Genomic DNA, 15,067 nt, shown 5'->3' on the forward strand with positions numbered 1-15,067 from the left:
ACAATACAAAATACACAGATAGATATATAAATAGAAAAGCCTAGAGGAATATCCACACGATGTTTACAGTGGCAGAATTATGGGTGATATTTTCTAATTTTTTTCTTCTCCTATACCTATATTTGTGATTTTTCTATATATTTTCTATAATGACATATATTGGAATTCTGTCCAGATGTTCTTTTTTCATAGTAACTACATTTTCTAAAAATAGCCCCAAGCCCACAAGTGTCTTTCCCAAGGATACAGAGAGTCAGCAGCAAACCAGCAGGAGCATTGAGTCATTTGTTCGCCCAGCAAGACAGGCAGACACACAATGCTCCTCTCTAGGTCCACATTCATGGATACAGATTATTTCACAGCAGGATTTGTTGGACCTTCTCTACCAAAGCATTGCTGAGATTTTCCTTATCTCCTTCCTGCTCCCCAGCGGCTCAGTCAGCTCAAGTAAAACCTCCCAGTGGGACACCACTCCCCAACGCACTTCCTCTCGCCTCGATTTTTGCATTCATTGATCACATCCTGCCTTGTTAATAGTTCTGCGTGGACCTGTTTTCTCTTTCTCATAAACTCTTTGAGGGTATGATCCATGTTCGTTGCATTTGTGAATCTCCAAACACAGTGTCTACTCATGGGTGACCCTGGAAGGATAGCTGCTGAATGAATGACAATAAATGAATGAGTGAGTGAGTGAATAAGTGAATGACATGATCGTTGAACTCCTGATGAGCAAATCAACCAATCAAATCAGCTAGGACAAAATTTTTCTCTCGAGTTCTGGTTTTGGTTTTATTTTATCCAAAACAGCAATCCTTATCCCCAAAATTTCTTTTTGATCAAGGAATTTTTATTCCTTGCACTTAGGAAGAACTATAAGAAGAAGAATTATAATAATAATAACTATGTCATCTCAGTTCCATATTTTAAATAATATGAATCCATTTTTACCTCAGTAAAGGCAAATTTTCATTACTTGAATTTGCTTTAGCAGGGATCTCAGACTTTTATACCAAGACAGGATATTTGTTTTATAAAAATGGTTCTTTTCTATTGTATGTCTCCAACCTGGTCCCCAGGGAAAAATTTACAGGTGGGTCCTATTTTATATATTAGAGATGCGTTTTTCTGTAAATAAATTTTTCACAAATTATAGCTTGAATGTCACAGGGGCTTCACTGTTTCAATAGAACTTTCCAGGAGTGTTCTGTAAAACAAGCTTTGCAGAGCAAGTAATCAGCTATCATTTGTACAGTTTGTAAACTCTGCCATATCAGATTTTCTAAATGCTCAACATGAGGTTTTATCTGTTTTGTCATTTTGTCATTAAGTTAAAAAAAAAAAAAGGTAGCAAAGTGCATTCACAGCCTCTGCATGGAAGGCAAACACAGGTCAGACCACCACAAGGACTCGGGACTTCCTAAGGCAAGTCCCAGGCTTGCAGGGACTGTCACTCCTCTCTTGCTTTCGTCTCCCCTGCTTTTCCAGAGGAGATTCTTACAGGATCCAGGCCTGAGCACGGCTTTCTTCCACGCTCCATCATGCGCGTTTATTTCTCTCTCATTTTGCTTTCTCTGGAAGGAATCGGGGCTACCCTGAAAAGCTGGCCTCCAATGCCTTTGTCAGCTTTAACTCGAGGGCCTGGCTGGTTTTCACGGGAGGTCCTCCCCCGCAAGACTCGCTGTCCCTTGTCCACCTGCGAGGAGGTCTGGCCAGGACGCTGGGACGGCTTTCCCCTCACCCGGAGGGGAGATACGCAGGCAGGCAGGCGATGAAGGCCTTCAGATGGCAGATAGGATGGATGCCGCCAGCACCGCCTCAGACCTGGAGCTCCTCCGGGGCTGCTGTCAGCGCTCACGCGGGACACTTCGTTATCTAGGCAGAAAGTGTGTTTGGGTTAAACTGCCAGTGCCACAGTGTCACCGAGTTCTCTGCTGAGCCCGAGACAGGCACTCCCCATCAGCGATAGCTACAGCGGTCCGGGACCAGCTGCCTCTCCACCCAGCCTGCCTCTGCAGCCGCGCTGTTTCCAGGGCGTCACAGGCGGCCCCAGGACTGGGATTAGCATTCTCTCTGAGCTTGCAGGGAACACAGGCTGCTCCCCAAGACGCACATGGAGGAAAGAGCGCGACAAGATGTCCTGTGACTTCAGAGACCCCTTTTGCATCCACGGACAGTTGTGCTGTTAATTAAAAGAGTTAAATGGGGAAACTAGACTTTGATGCAATATGTTGTTTCCATTCTTGGAAATACAGTCAGGAGGAGCTAATAAATAATCCATGAATGCTAATCTTTTTAAGTCATTTCAAAGGAATGGAGTCAGCGTGGATAATTGTAAATGCAATGGCTCAAGTCCAGCTCCATTAAAATGGAAAGGTGTGAACTGATTAGACACTCAACTGCTTTTGATGGAAGTCTTAAATTCAAATGCCACATCATTTGTTTTTAGCAAATGGAGTAATTACAATAATATTTTCTTCATTTTTAAGGTCAGATCTTTTAAAGTCTACATGCCTGTGCCTAATTTAAATGCAGCCAGAATCATTTTCTTTGCATTTGTTCATTAAATGTGTGTGTAGCTTAAAGGTAACATCCACTCTTACCTTTTTTGGAGGGGAAATAAATAAATATTCCAGGTGTCTAGCTCCATGGTTTGGAGGGGGGAGAGTTGTAACATTATTTCATTTCAGATATTATTAGTGAAGTGGAAATAAACCTGATTTTCCACCCTAGTAACATTATTCTTGCTGAGAAAGACAGCTTTTGTTTAAAGTAAAGGTGTTTTCCTACCATTGTAGCTTCTCAAACCTATTGTGAGCTGAATTTTTTTTAATTGATAAAGGATTCACTCAGTGATGAAGTCAACAGTTTTTAATAATCTTGTAGCATAACTGCCCAAAGAAAATTTTCTAAATATTTATCTCTTGTGGGAATTGCAGTTTATTAACAAATATGTATTTTTTTAGAATTTTGAGAAATACCTGAGAAGTTTCTTATAAGGGAAAACTAAAAAAGATTTCATTGTTTCAAGTGAGCCTGACATTTTAAATGAGCCAAAAACCCCCACAAAAACCAAAAGTGATCTCAACTTAACTATAAATTAAAAGGTTTCCTTTTGCCTCCTTCCTCTGGCTGTCGGCTGTCAGGAGTTAAGCTCCGGAAGTCAGTCACTGTGCAGAAGTTAAGTGATGGAACCGGAAGCAATTAATTTGTTTAGGACAAGCAAGTCTGGCTATAACTGGGCCCCTAGACCTCCAGATGTACCCCTCTTCTGTGCTGTCAAAATGTTTAAATTTCCTGCCAGCAAGCGGCTGGTCAGTCTACTTTCAGGATTGTAGCAAAACAAAAGGATTAATAAAAGGATTCAACAAAGCCAGGTGATACTGACCAGAGAAGCCATTGATTCAACTGGGTTGGTCCCTGGGCAGAGGTCTAACCAAGTCTAGCAGGATTACTGGGAAGCCCCTCCCAAAATATATATCTTCAGAGATTCTGATTCTGAGGTCCACGGGACCCAGGTGTCTATCCTCTAATGATTCCAGGGTACAACCCCAGGGAGGAATCACTCCCGTTTTATTTTTCATCTGCTTATGTATTAGAAAGAAAATGTAAGGCTGAGGGTGGGAGTGGAGGATAGACTTATAGGATAGAAAATATTTAACCCAGGCTAATGGAAGCCAGGGAGAGGCAACACTTTGGCAGACACTGCCTCTGACCCCAACAGCAGGTCTGTGTTCGAGTTCTCCCCATCTTGGCTGGATAACCTTGGACCCAAAACTTATCTTCTCCAAGACTCAGCTTTCTCATCTGTAAAACAGGACAATCATTTTCCCCCTTCATTAAATTGTTAGGAGAATTAAATGAGTTAATGAATGCAAAACAAATGCAATTAACAACGTTTAGCACATAGTGTTAAGCGATTATTATTTATAGATTTGTAGACCCTCTGAAAAATAGTCTACAGGACGGGAAAGGACGTTAAAGGTGTTCAAATCCAGCTCACCTTCCAGTATCTCACGCACACCCCACTGGAAACTTGAGTGTGTTGGCTCAGAGTAGGGACCCTGGAAGCCAGAGAACAGTGAGAAGACTAGCGTGAGGGGAGGGTTTGGAGATAACCTTGACAAAGAATGTTGAATGTCACTGTAACCAACAAGGGAATTAGTTAAGGTCAAGTTTCCTTCATGGGTGATAGAGACTCTGATGTTTAATGAATTGATAGGTTGGAGCATGAGTCAGACAGAAGGTAGGACTGAGGGTTCTGTGTTTCAAGTCCAAAGAGAATTTTTGTGCAAGCTCTGGTGATAAGAATTTCTGCCTAGATTTTTAAGGTAGTGCTGTCTTTTTAGCGTTGTAATAATTTGATTGCACTCATCTGTGTTCCTTGGGCAGGATATTTATTCCCAGCGTGGAGACTCACATGACTGAATTCTGTGTGCATGGGGGTGTAAGAAAAAGCAGATGATGTTTATTGAACGGTCACTGTGTGTGTGTGCAAGGTACCCAATTAACCTCCTTAGTCCTGACAACAACCCTAAGAGGGAGATACTATCATTTCCCCCATTTCTCAGATGAGAAAACTGAGGCACCGAGAAGCCAAGTGGCTTTTTGAAAGCTAGCCCCTTGAGTAAGTTGGGAAGCAGGGACTTGAGCCCAGACAGCGTGGCTCTAGAATCCTGTCCCTTGAACCCTGGGCAGGAACGAACACAACCCGGTTTTCCCAAGGTCACAGCTAAATGGTGACCCCAGTGGGATCCAAACCCAGGTCAGATGCCAAAGCCTAGGCTCTTTCCTTCATTCCCCAGCTGTGACCCCAGAGACCACAACAGCAATTCAAAACCCAGGTTCAACCAATAAGGCAAAGGGAAATCGCTTGGGATAAAACTTGTTGGGGGTTCAGAGAAGTGAATTTACAGTGAACCGTGGTAACATTAGAAGCGTCTTCTCTTCCTAGAATATTAAAACTTGTGTGAAAGGAGGCACTTTCAAAAAAGATTTTTATTAGATTTTCTTTGGACAGTAAGTTGATAATTACACATCCATGGGAAAAGGGGGGCAGTGATAAATACCAAACCAACATTGTGTTGCAGGCGGATTGGGTCGGGCAGGTGGGAATGAGAGTCTTTGGGAATATAGGTAGTTAAAAGCGAATTTTTCACATTTCCCCATATGTCCCTTTGATATTGTTTGAATCTTTTATAATGATATTGTATTCATGTATTACTTTTCGAATTTAAAAGTAAATTTAAAAAAATATATGGAAACAGAGACTTTAGGTTTTTAGGCACAAATAAGGAAGTCCTAGTTATCCAATAATGTAAGTACATTTTTTACAATTAGTATTCTGCAGACAAGTAAATAATTCTGATGTAAGTGAGTGTTATGTCTCTACATGTGTGTCCACAGGTACACACGGGCATCTCACCAGGATGGCAGACTGCAGCTGCATAGAGCAGAGCAACAAATTATCCCCCATTTCACTGAAGGAAGCATTTCACAAAAGCTTCATAGATTCCAGGAGGCAAATCTGCAACACTCGGTAAATGTAGAAGAAATGATCCAGTATCAAGATAAGGCATCTAACCTTAAAAAAAAAAAAAAAAAAAAAAAGGGCAACCAACAGGTAAGGGCCCACTGTCTGTTGCTGGGTTTCTTCCAGCTGCACGTCCCAACTTCACACCTTCAGTAGCAGGGCGCCCCTGATGTGCAGAGGGATGACAGAGTTTCCAAATGAAACTCACTTGTAATGTGTTGTTCTTCTCACATCAGTTTGCAGGGAAGGGAGCAAGTCGTGTAACATGCAACCTGTTTGCCTGAGACAGTCGGGTAGACCCCTTCTGTCCTACCTATTGTTAATAGCACTCCACCTTTCACTCAGTATCTGATTTTTGATGCTCAGTCGTATGGTCATTGTAGACTAGAGCAAAGCCTGTATCTCGCCAAGCCCAATGGAGAGAGTGGTGCATTCGTCCCTGTACACAGCAGCTGTGGTCCTTTCCTGGTCTTGCTGTCTCTGTGCAATCACGGAAATGTCTCATTTCACCTTAGGTCTCAGTCTGTGCTACCCTGTTTTTTTTTTTTTTAATCCCTCCTTGCGCTCCCTTTGCTTAAAGCTGAAACCAACTTCACTACTCCCAGAATCTCACCTCTCCCCATTGGCCTGCTCACGGTCGATGAAAGTTCAAACTTTAGGTGAGTTCCTGGATGAAGGGGAGAAGAGAAACTGAGGTCCCCAGGGACACCATAACCACACCTGACAAGTTAAACTAATTCCTAGAGTGGAATGAAGCTCGGTGTGTGGGGAAGACATTCGACCCACCTTTGACACCAACACACCATGCAAATAAGCAGTTATGGGCTTGGAGTCTGATAAAAGAAAACACATACACGTGTGCCCCCCGCCCCTCCCCACACACAAAGGAAAACATGCTTTTAGAATAAGTGCTTAATAGGAATTAAAGGAGAGTGGGCATCACTCTTGGGTTCCTCTGAGGCAGCATCTGCGGTAGGTAAGACTTCTAGCCCTGGATTCAGACACATCTTAGTTTGCAGTCCAGCTCCGTCACTTACTAACTACTGCAGCCTCTTTTAATTATCTGTACAATGGGAATTATAAAAGCACCAGAGACTTGTTTTAAAGTTTTGAAGATTAATGTGATAGCGGGGGTAAAGTAACCGCAGTAATTATTCAACAAACGTAAGCTGTTATTAAAGGTAAACTCTGACAGTGGTATGACAGAGGTACGCTGTGACCTTAACAGAATACGTAGCGCGTGCTGCATAAATGTTAACTGTTATTATTATTACAACTGTTAGTTCGGCCTGTGTCACAATGTATCACCACAATGGCAAGAAATTGTCAACCTGGTTCTTGACAGTGGGTTTGCCATCCTTTACTGCCTCTTTGGTTTTCTCTCGTGTGGCGTAGGGACCGCTGACTAACAGGGTTCTGTCAAATCTGGTATTCCCGGTGGAGTCTCCAAGGCTCCCCACCCCAGCTGCGAATATACAAGAGGCCGTGCCTTCAACACCATCACTACAGTTCTCCAGAATTCTCCTAGCCCAGCCTGCGGCATTTTCCAGGATGAATTCAGGAGAGTTTCTGATCTAAAATGAGAGACAAGAAAAGGGAGCAGAGTAATTTAACACTAAGATGCTTTTCCCCACTGGCCATTTTTACAGCATTACACTTAAAGGAGGGCCCTTTCTGAAGGCACTTATTCTGTTTGTTTCACCGTTTGATGGCACGTACAGTAGCATTTTTCTATTGAAAAATGAAGGCTCTAAAATTAGATGGTGGCCGTAAATTTTTAATGGGTGCCTTGCACCATTTACACTCTGCTTTCCCGCCTGTGCTCCACTCAGCTGGGACAGCTCAAAGCCGCCAGCTTGATTTGCTGTCAGCTCTCCTCACTGAGGAGTGGCTGCTGACGGCACTGAAGGCCGGGCCAGGCAGCAGACCCAGGCGTCACCCCCTGCAGCGTCCACCACTGTGGAGAAGCCCCTCTCCCCAGCTGTCTGGGGTCAAGTCCAGCTCTCCGCTTTCCAGCTGTGTAAGCCTGGGCAATGGCTTGACCTCTGTGAGCCCCCGTTCCACCCCCTGGGAGGTGAGAATAACCACACGATTCACCTCCCACACTGGTGGGGACTGAATGAGGTGGTGTTCAGGGAAGATCTGGGCATCCGGAGCAGTTCCTCCTAAGCGCCCATATTGTCATCGAGCAGACTGGCATTTCCGGAGCCCCTGCACGGTGTCACCCGTGTTCCAGGTGCCTACTTGTGCTCTCTTGTTGATGCTCCACCATCCTAAAGGGCAGCTGCCGCCATCCCGTGCGCAGGTGGGGGGATCAGGTGTGGGGGTAAAGTCACCCACCTCTGGACCCACAAGAATGAGAGGTGGAACTCCACCTCGGCCTGTCTGACTTCAGGGTCTTACTCTTCTTACGACGCCCACTACGCAGAGGCCTCATGAATCACACGTCTCTGGTGGGCTCGGGGCCCATAGACGGTGACCTCGGCTTGGCTGTGGGTCCTTTCCCACGAGTGGCCCTGCAGGGTCAGCCCCGGGCTCTGTGGTTCCCATTTGTTAGGCAGGATGTGAGGTGTGGGGCGCTGGCTTATCTGCTTTGGCTCGGGCCCTGTGGGTTCATGACTTGGCACAATGACAGTGACCACAATGAAACCACAGGCTTTGACACCCAGGCCAGGAGCCTGAGGGGAAGCAGGACGTGGCCGTGGTTTAGATTTCAGAGGCTGGAGAGGAAGGCGTGGGCGCTCCAGCTTCCAATCTGGTTGTCTCTCAGAAAAGCAGCTGTCTCTGTACTCTTTGGGTCCTCCGTTATTTCAAGAACTGAAAACGGAAAGGAAATGATTTTTCCTGCTCTCACACCTGCTTCACTCTCCATCGCGAGTGGCTGGTCTAGGGCCGGTCGTCCAGTTGCTGTTTCCCACCTGTCTAGCTCAGCTGCCGGTGGGCTACCTGCAGCCACTCCCCCTTCTGTCCCATGACTGGATTTTCCTCTCAGAGGAGACTTGAGAGTGGGTTTGCCATCTTTTGCTGCCTCTTTGGTTTTCTCTCATGTTGGGGTGAAGGGCTGCTGAATAATGGGGTTCTGTCAAATTCCTGGTGGAGTCTCCAAGGCTCCCCACACCAGCTGCGAATGTATAAGAGGCTCTGCCATCAACACCATCTTCTCTCGGCCCTTGAGCTTCAGGTAGTACCTCCTCCACCCTGGGGAGCCCCCATTCCCATGCCAGGCTCGGGGGTACAGCATGTGACTCAGCCCCAGCCAATCAGAGCATTGCATTTCACAGACCACAGAACTGGCTCTAGACCCTGGCCCACTGAGATGGAGAGAGACCTTTGCAAGGACTTCTCAAAAAGCATCTTGAATTGCTTACCATCAACAGAGCAAATTCTTTTTTTTTTTTAACATTTTTTATTGATTTATAATCATTTTACAATGTTGTGTCAAATTCCAGTGTTCAGCACAATTTTTCAGTCATTCATGGACATATACACACTCATTGTCACATTTTTTTCTCTGTGAGTTATCATAACATTTTGTGTATATTTCCCTGTGCTATACAGTATAATCTTGTTTATCTATTCTACAATTTTGAAATCCCAGTCTATCCCTTCCCACCCTCCACCCCCCGGCAACCACAAGTCTGTATTCTCTGTCTATGAGTCTATTTCTGTCCTGTATTTATGCTTTGTTTTTGTTTGTTTGTTTGTTTTTGTTTTTGTTTTTTAGATTCCACATATGAGCGATCTCATATGGTATTTTTCTTTCTCTTTCTGGCTTACTTCACTTAGAATGACATTCTCCAGGTACATCCATGTTGCTGCAAATTCTTGAAGAAACTTTTCATCTACATTTGCATGCCTCCTGACCCTGGGTACCCCTGAAGGTACATGTCCCCCATCTTGAGAAGTCCTGCAGGCAAATTCCAAATTCCTATGTACTTCATATAAAGATCTTCACAATTTAACATGAACTCATCTTTTCAGCCCCGTTTCTTGCCACCCTGTTTCTTGCCACACTGGTTCTTGTCAATTCTGGGACGAGACATGCTGTTACATTCCTCTGGATCTGTGTACAGACTGTTCCCCTTGCCTTGAATGCATTTCCCCATTCTAGGCCTAAAAAGTTCTACCCATGCGTCAATCTAGATCTACATCAAATGTCTTCTCCTCAGGAAGCTTTTTAACTTTCCAGATTTTTAGACATGTATTTTAACCTGGTCTTGTCTGATTCTCTCTTCCTCACTGGGTTTAAGCACCTCCTAAGTACCTCTGTATCTCCAGAGCTAGCACAGGACATGAATAGAGGCTTAGTAGATGGGTGGATGGAATGATGGATGGACAGACCAATGGACAGATGGACCATCGTGTTTAGAAAAACCAGCTCATCCACCTGCCTCAGCATCCTGGTTGAGCAGGCATCAATTTCATAACATACAACCTGGTTCTTACACAAGCATAATTCTATTTATTAATTGCCAATTTAATAACAATTCATTTGACTGTCCACGCCTATTAAACTCCTGAATGCTTAATAAGGAGAGGAAATCAGGGCCAGCTGCTCTTTTCCTTAGCCCACCTGCTTCCTGACGGCAGCCAGGGCAGGAGTCACTCTCAGTGCCGGTGCAGAAACGGGCCTACTGCCCACCTACCCCATGTCCTTTCCTCTTGGGCATGCAGCTAGATTACATTTCCCAGCCTGTCTGGAAGTTAGGTGTGGCCATGTGACAGAATTCCAGCCAAGGAGACATGGACGAGAGTGATAGATAACATTTCCAAGTCTGGCCCGTGAAAACCAGCCACGTGGGATCCTGTGAGTTCTTTCCCCAACTCTTGGTTGGAAGAGAAGGGCTCTGAGGTCCCCAGTGGGGACTAGAGACTCAAGATGGGAGGACCCTGGGCTCCTGGATCACCGTGGGGAGAGTCACTGCAAATACCCACACTGGACTGGGTTGTAAAGAAGAAATAATCATTTTATACTCTTAAACTCAGTGATGTGCGGGAGCTTGCTTATTCTGACTTGGGAAAGCCAATTATTAAATTTTGAGGAGTTCTGCTCATCAGTTGTTAAATACAGCCATTATTAAGCATTAAGTTTTATAAACTAACAATTACATAATCATATTTTTAAAGGTAATAATAAACTCATCCCAACCTAATAATTTTACCAGATTTAGCTATTATGTACTGCTCTTGAGGTTATTTTTGTGGAAATACACTGTAATGGGAGTGTTACAAATACCCTTTCCCAACTCTGCATGGCACGATGTCACACTGTCTTGAAATCAGCCGCAGTGGCAATATTTACACCATGGAAATTGGCCAATACTACAAACCAGGCTTTCCTTCCACTGGAAAGGGTTAAACATCTGCCAGCACACCATTCTAAGGCTTATTTGTTACAGGAGCAAATACTTTCTGCACTGACTTTCCACTTTAGGAAAAGAGCGCGTAACAGATTAATGCTCATTGGCGAAATGCAGCTCCGCATAAGGAAAAAGCAGTCACAGTGCCCCCAGCAGCCGCCCAGAGCTGTGGCCCCATGAAGAATCACATCAACACTCAACACGCCCAAGCTGAACGGCAAGGACACTGTATGCTTGAGTTCCCGCTCATCTTCAGAGCACGAGAGTATGATGATGCAGACACAGCACTTGTCACTGTCTGCTTTCTTGGGTACTGGGGGACAAGTGTAAATAAGAGAATGGACATACAGGTGCTGATTTTCAACCCACAGCTCTTGCTGGAGGATACAAGTGAAGACACTCCGTGCTCCCGCCCAAATTCTTACAGGAAGAACATTTCTCCATGTTTTAACTCTCAGCCAAAGCATAGGTTTTGGCACCAGCATCTGGAGTGAACCCATGCAGAGCAGAGAAGCCGACCGAGAAGGTGCAAAGTCTGTGGCCAAGGCAGATCCTGGGCTGCAGGTGTGAGGACAGCAGGCCTTGGGCTGGAGCCGGATCGACTGTGTTTGAATTCACCAGGTTTGCACATGGCAAAATGATCGAAATAATTATCCTTTGTGGAAGCCATAATATTTCACTTAGAGGAAGGCGGGCAGATCCTTGGGTAGCGTGGCTCTCCTCTGCATGATATAAACTGCCGAAGTAGACCCTGGAGTGCAGGGCCATTTGCAAGAGACATCACACAATTTGAGGGACATTTCAGTGCAGACATGGAATGAACTAATTCTGCTAATAGAGTATTTGATTTAATGGTGCATTAAAGGGGAAAGGGGAGCACGGAACACATCTTTCAGCTCAGCAGCTGATGGGTGACTGTAGATATTGTACATGAAGGAGCCAAATTCTCCTCTGCCGGCACCAGAGCAAGAGAGCTGCAGGAACAGACATGGTCATTTTGCAGATCGGGTTTTGGTTCAGGAGCTTGGAGCAGAAATCATCAGGTTAAGGCAGTGCTTCTGCACAGAGGTTATAATGACTGGTTGGAAAGACTGACCCACACCATGACAATGAGTTTCTTTCCCGTTTTGTTAAGTGGCTAGATCACACCGGCGTGGCATAAAATAGAAATAGGGGTCACTTAGTGGATCATCACATTTCCCTTCTGAGTCATTTGTTTCTAGTCTTTCGCCTTTTGGTTCCTTCTGCCATTTCTGAGTGCTTTCAGCATGCCACGCTGTTTACACATATGCTCTTGTATTTACACGTATGTCACCATGTAACCCTGGGAGGGAGATGCTATAGTCATCCTACTTTACAGATAAATAATCTGAGGTACAGAGAGGTTAAGTAAGTTTCTCAAGGTCACACAGCTAGCTGAGGTCAGAATTGAGATTTTAAACCAAATTTCTCTGAAGCTGGGTTCTTAACCCTACAAAGTACTGTTTTCCGCTGGAAGGGTGTGCACAGCAGGGCTCATCAAATATCATCACCCAAAAAAGCCCAAGTCAGAAGTGATTTGTTTAGACAATCAAACCATAAAATCTGTCTCCCCAAAGATATATATTTGGAGCAAACCTTTTCTTTTTCAATTTCAATTTTTTTTTATTTTTAAAAAGTGCTTCCTTAAAACAATTGAATGAGAGCTTTATGGTTAATTCTTTTTCAAGAAAACGTGACCATCCATCTTTTTCTTAGATTCATATATAAACCCTAATTGGAAAAGGTGGCAAATTCTAATGATTTTGGTTTGTCCATTCCCTATTTATTACCCCTTCCTATTTATTTTTGTCATTCAGCTGCCAGAATGCCCTTTCTGAACCTGAAGTTTGATCAGATCAGTCCCTTCAAAAGATTTTCCTATAAAACATGGGCTGGCCTCTCCAGTGTGGAAACTCACCATGGGGCCCCCGTTTACCTTTCCTCCCATCTGCCAGCCTGCTCCCTTTGACTTGCATCTTATACATCAACCACAGCAAGCTCCTGGTAGCATCTCCAGGACTTTGCACCATCTGCTTTCCCCATTCTTTGACACAATCCCTGCTTCTTCTTTGAAAGCAGTTGAGTGTCACCTCCTCCAGGAAGTCCCTGTGGACTTCATCTCCTTGACTGACTTGCATTTGGGGCTGCTTCTCTCTGCCCCAGTGGAAGTATGGATTTACTTCTTTCATGGCCCTGGTTGCATTTTATCACCCTTCTCCACATTATGGCATCCTCAGCGCCTGGCACAGTGATTCAACTTTGAGTGATGGAATCACCTAGGAAGCCTGATTTGATTGGTCAGGGGTGGGCTAGGGTTGAGAACCTCTGACCTAACTGAGGTTTGCTGACTGACTAATTGAATGGATGAATGAATGAATGAACACACTGAGGCGCAGAGCCTGATATTCTGACCCTCCTCCACTAGCCCTGGAGACTTAAGACTCACTTTGCCCTGAAGTACTTAGAATTTGTCTACAGAGGCCTCTTGGTCATGAACTAAGTCATGGGGCTGTGAATTCAGACTCCAAAAGTTCAGAGAGTCCCTGTTTGACTTGAAGAATACAAATGGACTTCTGCTTGTTTCAGTATAGAAAATGGGTAAGATGACTCCTCCCACGAAAAGGAACCTTTCTGTAGAACTGACGGCAGATGCTGTCAAGTTACCAGTTTTGACTCAAAAGATATCCCTTTCCTCCTTGATTAGCAGGGATGAGTATTCATCTCAAGTTCTCTGCTGACTAAGAATGCCAGCATCCTTGGTGGTTGGAAGGGTTAAGAGCACTGCCCAAGGACCACTGGTAAAACCTTCGTTTGCTAGAAGGCACAGCATCCTGCCTCAGGCTCCAGGAGAAGCATCCAGACAGCCCATCCCTGAGGTCATGGTGGAGCAAACCCCCACCATCACAGCCAAGTCTAGGAGGCCAGTTTATGAAGCGAAACAACCCTGTTCTGCTATTGCCAAGACCCACAGGCACGGAGAGACCCCCTGCTAAACCTGCACCCCTTTGTCCTCATTCTGAGAAGAAAAAGGCCAGAAGTCCTAGAGCTTTTACCTCGCCAAGCCCAATCTCACAGGCTAGAAAATCGTTGGCAATCTCTTGCATTTGAAAAATCACAGATGCATGCTCTGCCTTCCAGCACCAGGCAGAGAAATGAGACAAACAAGCTTCGAAAATAAATCTGACTCTCTCGTGGCTCCTGATAGCTGACAAGTGTTCGTCCATCTGCCGCGAGCACTCACACTGTGTATTCATTGATTGGCTAATACTCGAGCATAATTGATTGAGGAGACTGGCTTCTTGACTTGCCGCCATGTTTCCTGTCTGCTATCTTCCCAACACTGCTGTCTCGACTCTTACGTGTGACGAGGAAGGAGAAACCAAACATTTTTTTGGCACTTTCTGATGGGATGACACAAACACTATTGGCTTTCCTGAGACAGCATCCTTTTTGAATTCTTGAATGGCAGGAACTGTTAGTTGAGTGCTTCTCTCCACTGACTAATTTTACTCATCTTTGCAACACTGCCTGCATCCTCTCCACCTTGGCTGTCCAACTGTATTTCTAGGTAACGAAAAATAGCTAGAGATCCGTTGCTACACCTGACATCTCTCCCTCGTAAGAGGGACATAGCAGCAACCACATGCTGACACAGAGCAGTGAGAACTGCAGAATTGTCATATGAGATATTAGCCTGGGGAATAATACTGATCTTTCCACTCTCAGCAGCCACAACAACCCATCCGCCTCTCTGCAATTGTGACATTCAGATGTCACCACCATTTCATTAAATGGAATCAAAACAGCTGTGAGGATTGCTGTCTTATTTTATAGCACAAAGTCATCATAACTTACTTTACAAAGCAGGCAGCAGCTAGCAAGTGCAGTGAAATGGAAACACCGATTGCAAAAGGATGAACTTGAAAAGGGGACCACACGGGGGCTGGTGGAATCTGGAGTAGCTGGGAGCCCCCTGGCTCACTGCAAATGACCTGGGAGCACATAGTCATATGGTTATTTCTAATGAACTATTAAGCAAAGATATACCAGAGGACAAGCTGAATCTGGCATCTAGTGAACAGGTGCAGTTCAGCCTACGATAGATCATTATCTGGCCGCTGCTAGAGGCAGGAGCTCAGGCAGTAGAGTACTTTCA

This window comes from Camelus dromedarius, chromosome 7 (assembly GCF_036321535.1).
Source record: "Camelus dromedarius isolate mCamDro1 chromosome 7, mCamDro1.pat, whole genome shotgun sequence".
NCBI lineage: Eukaryota > Metazoa > Chordata > Mammalia > Artiodactyla > Camelidae > Camelus > Camelus dromedarius.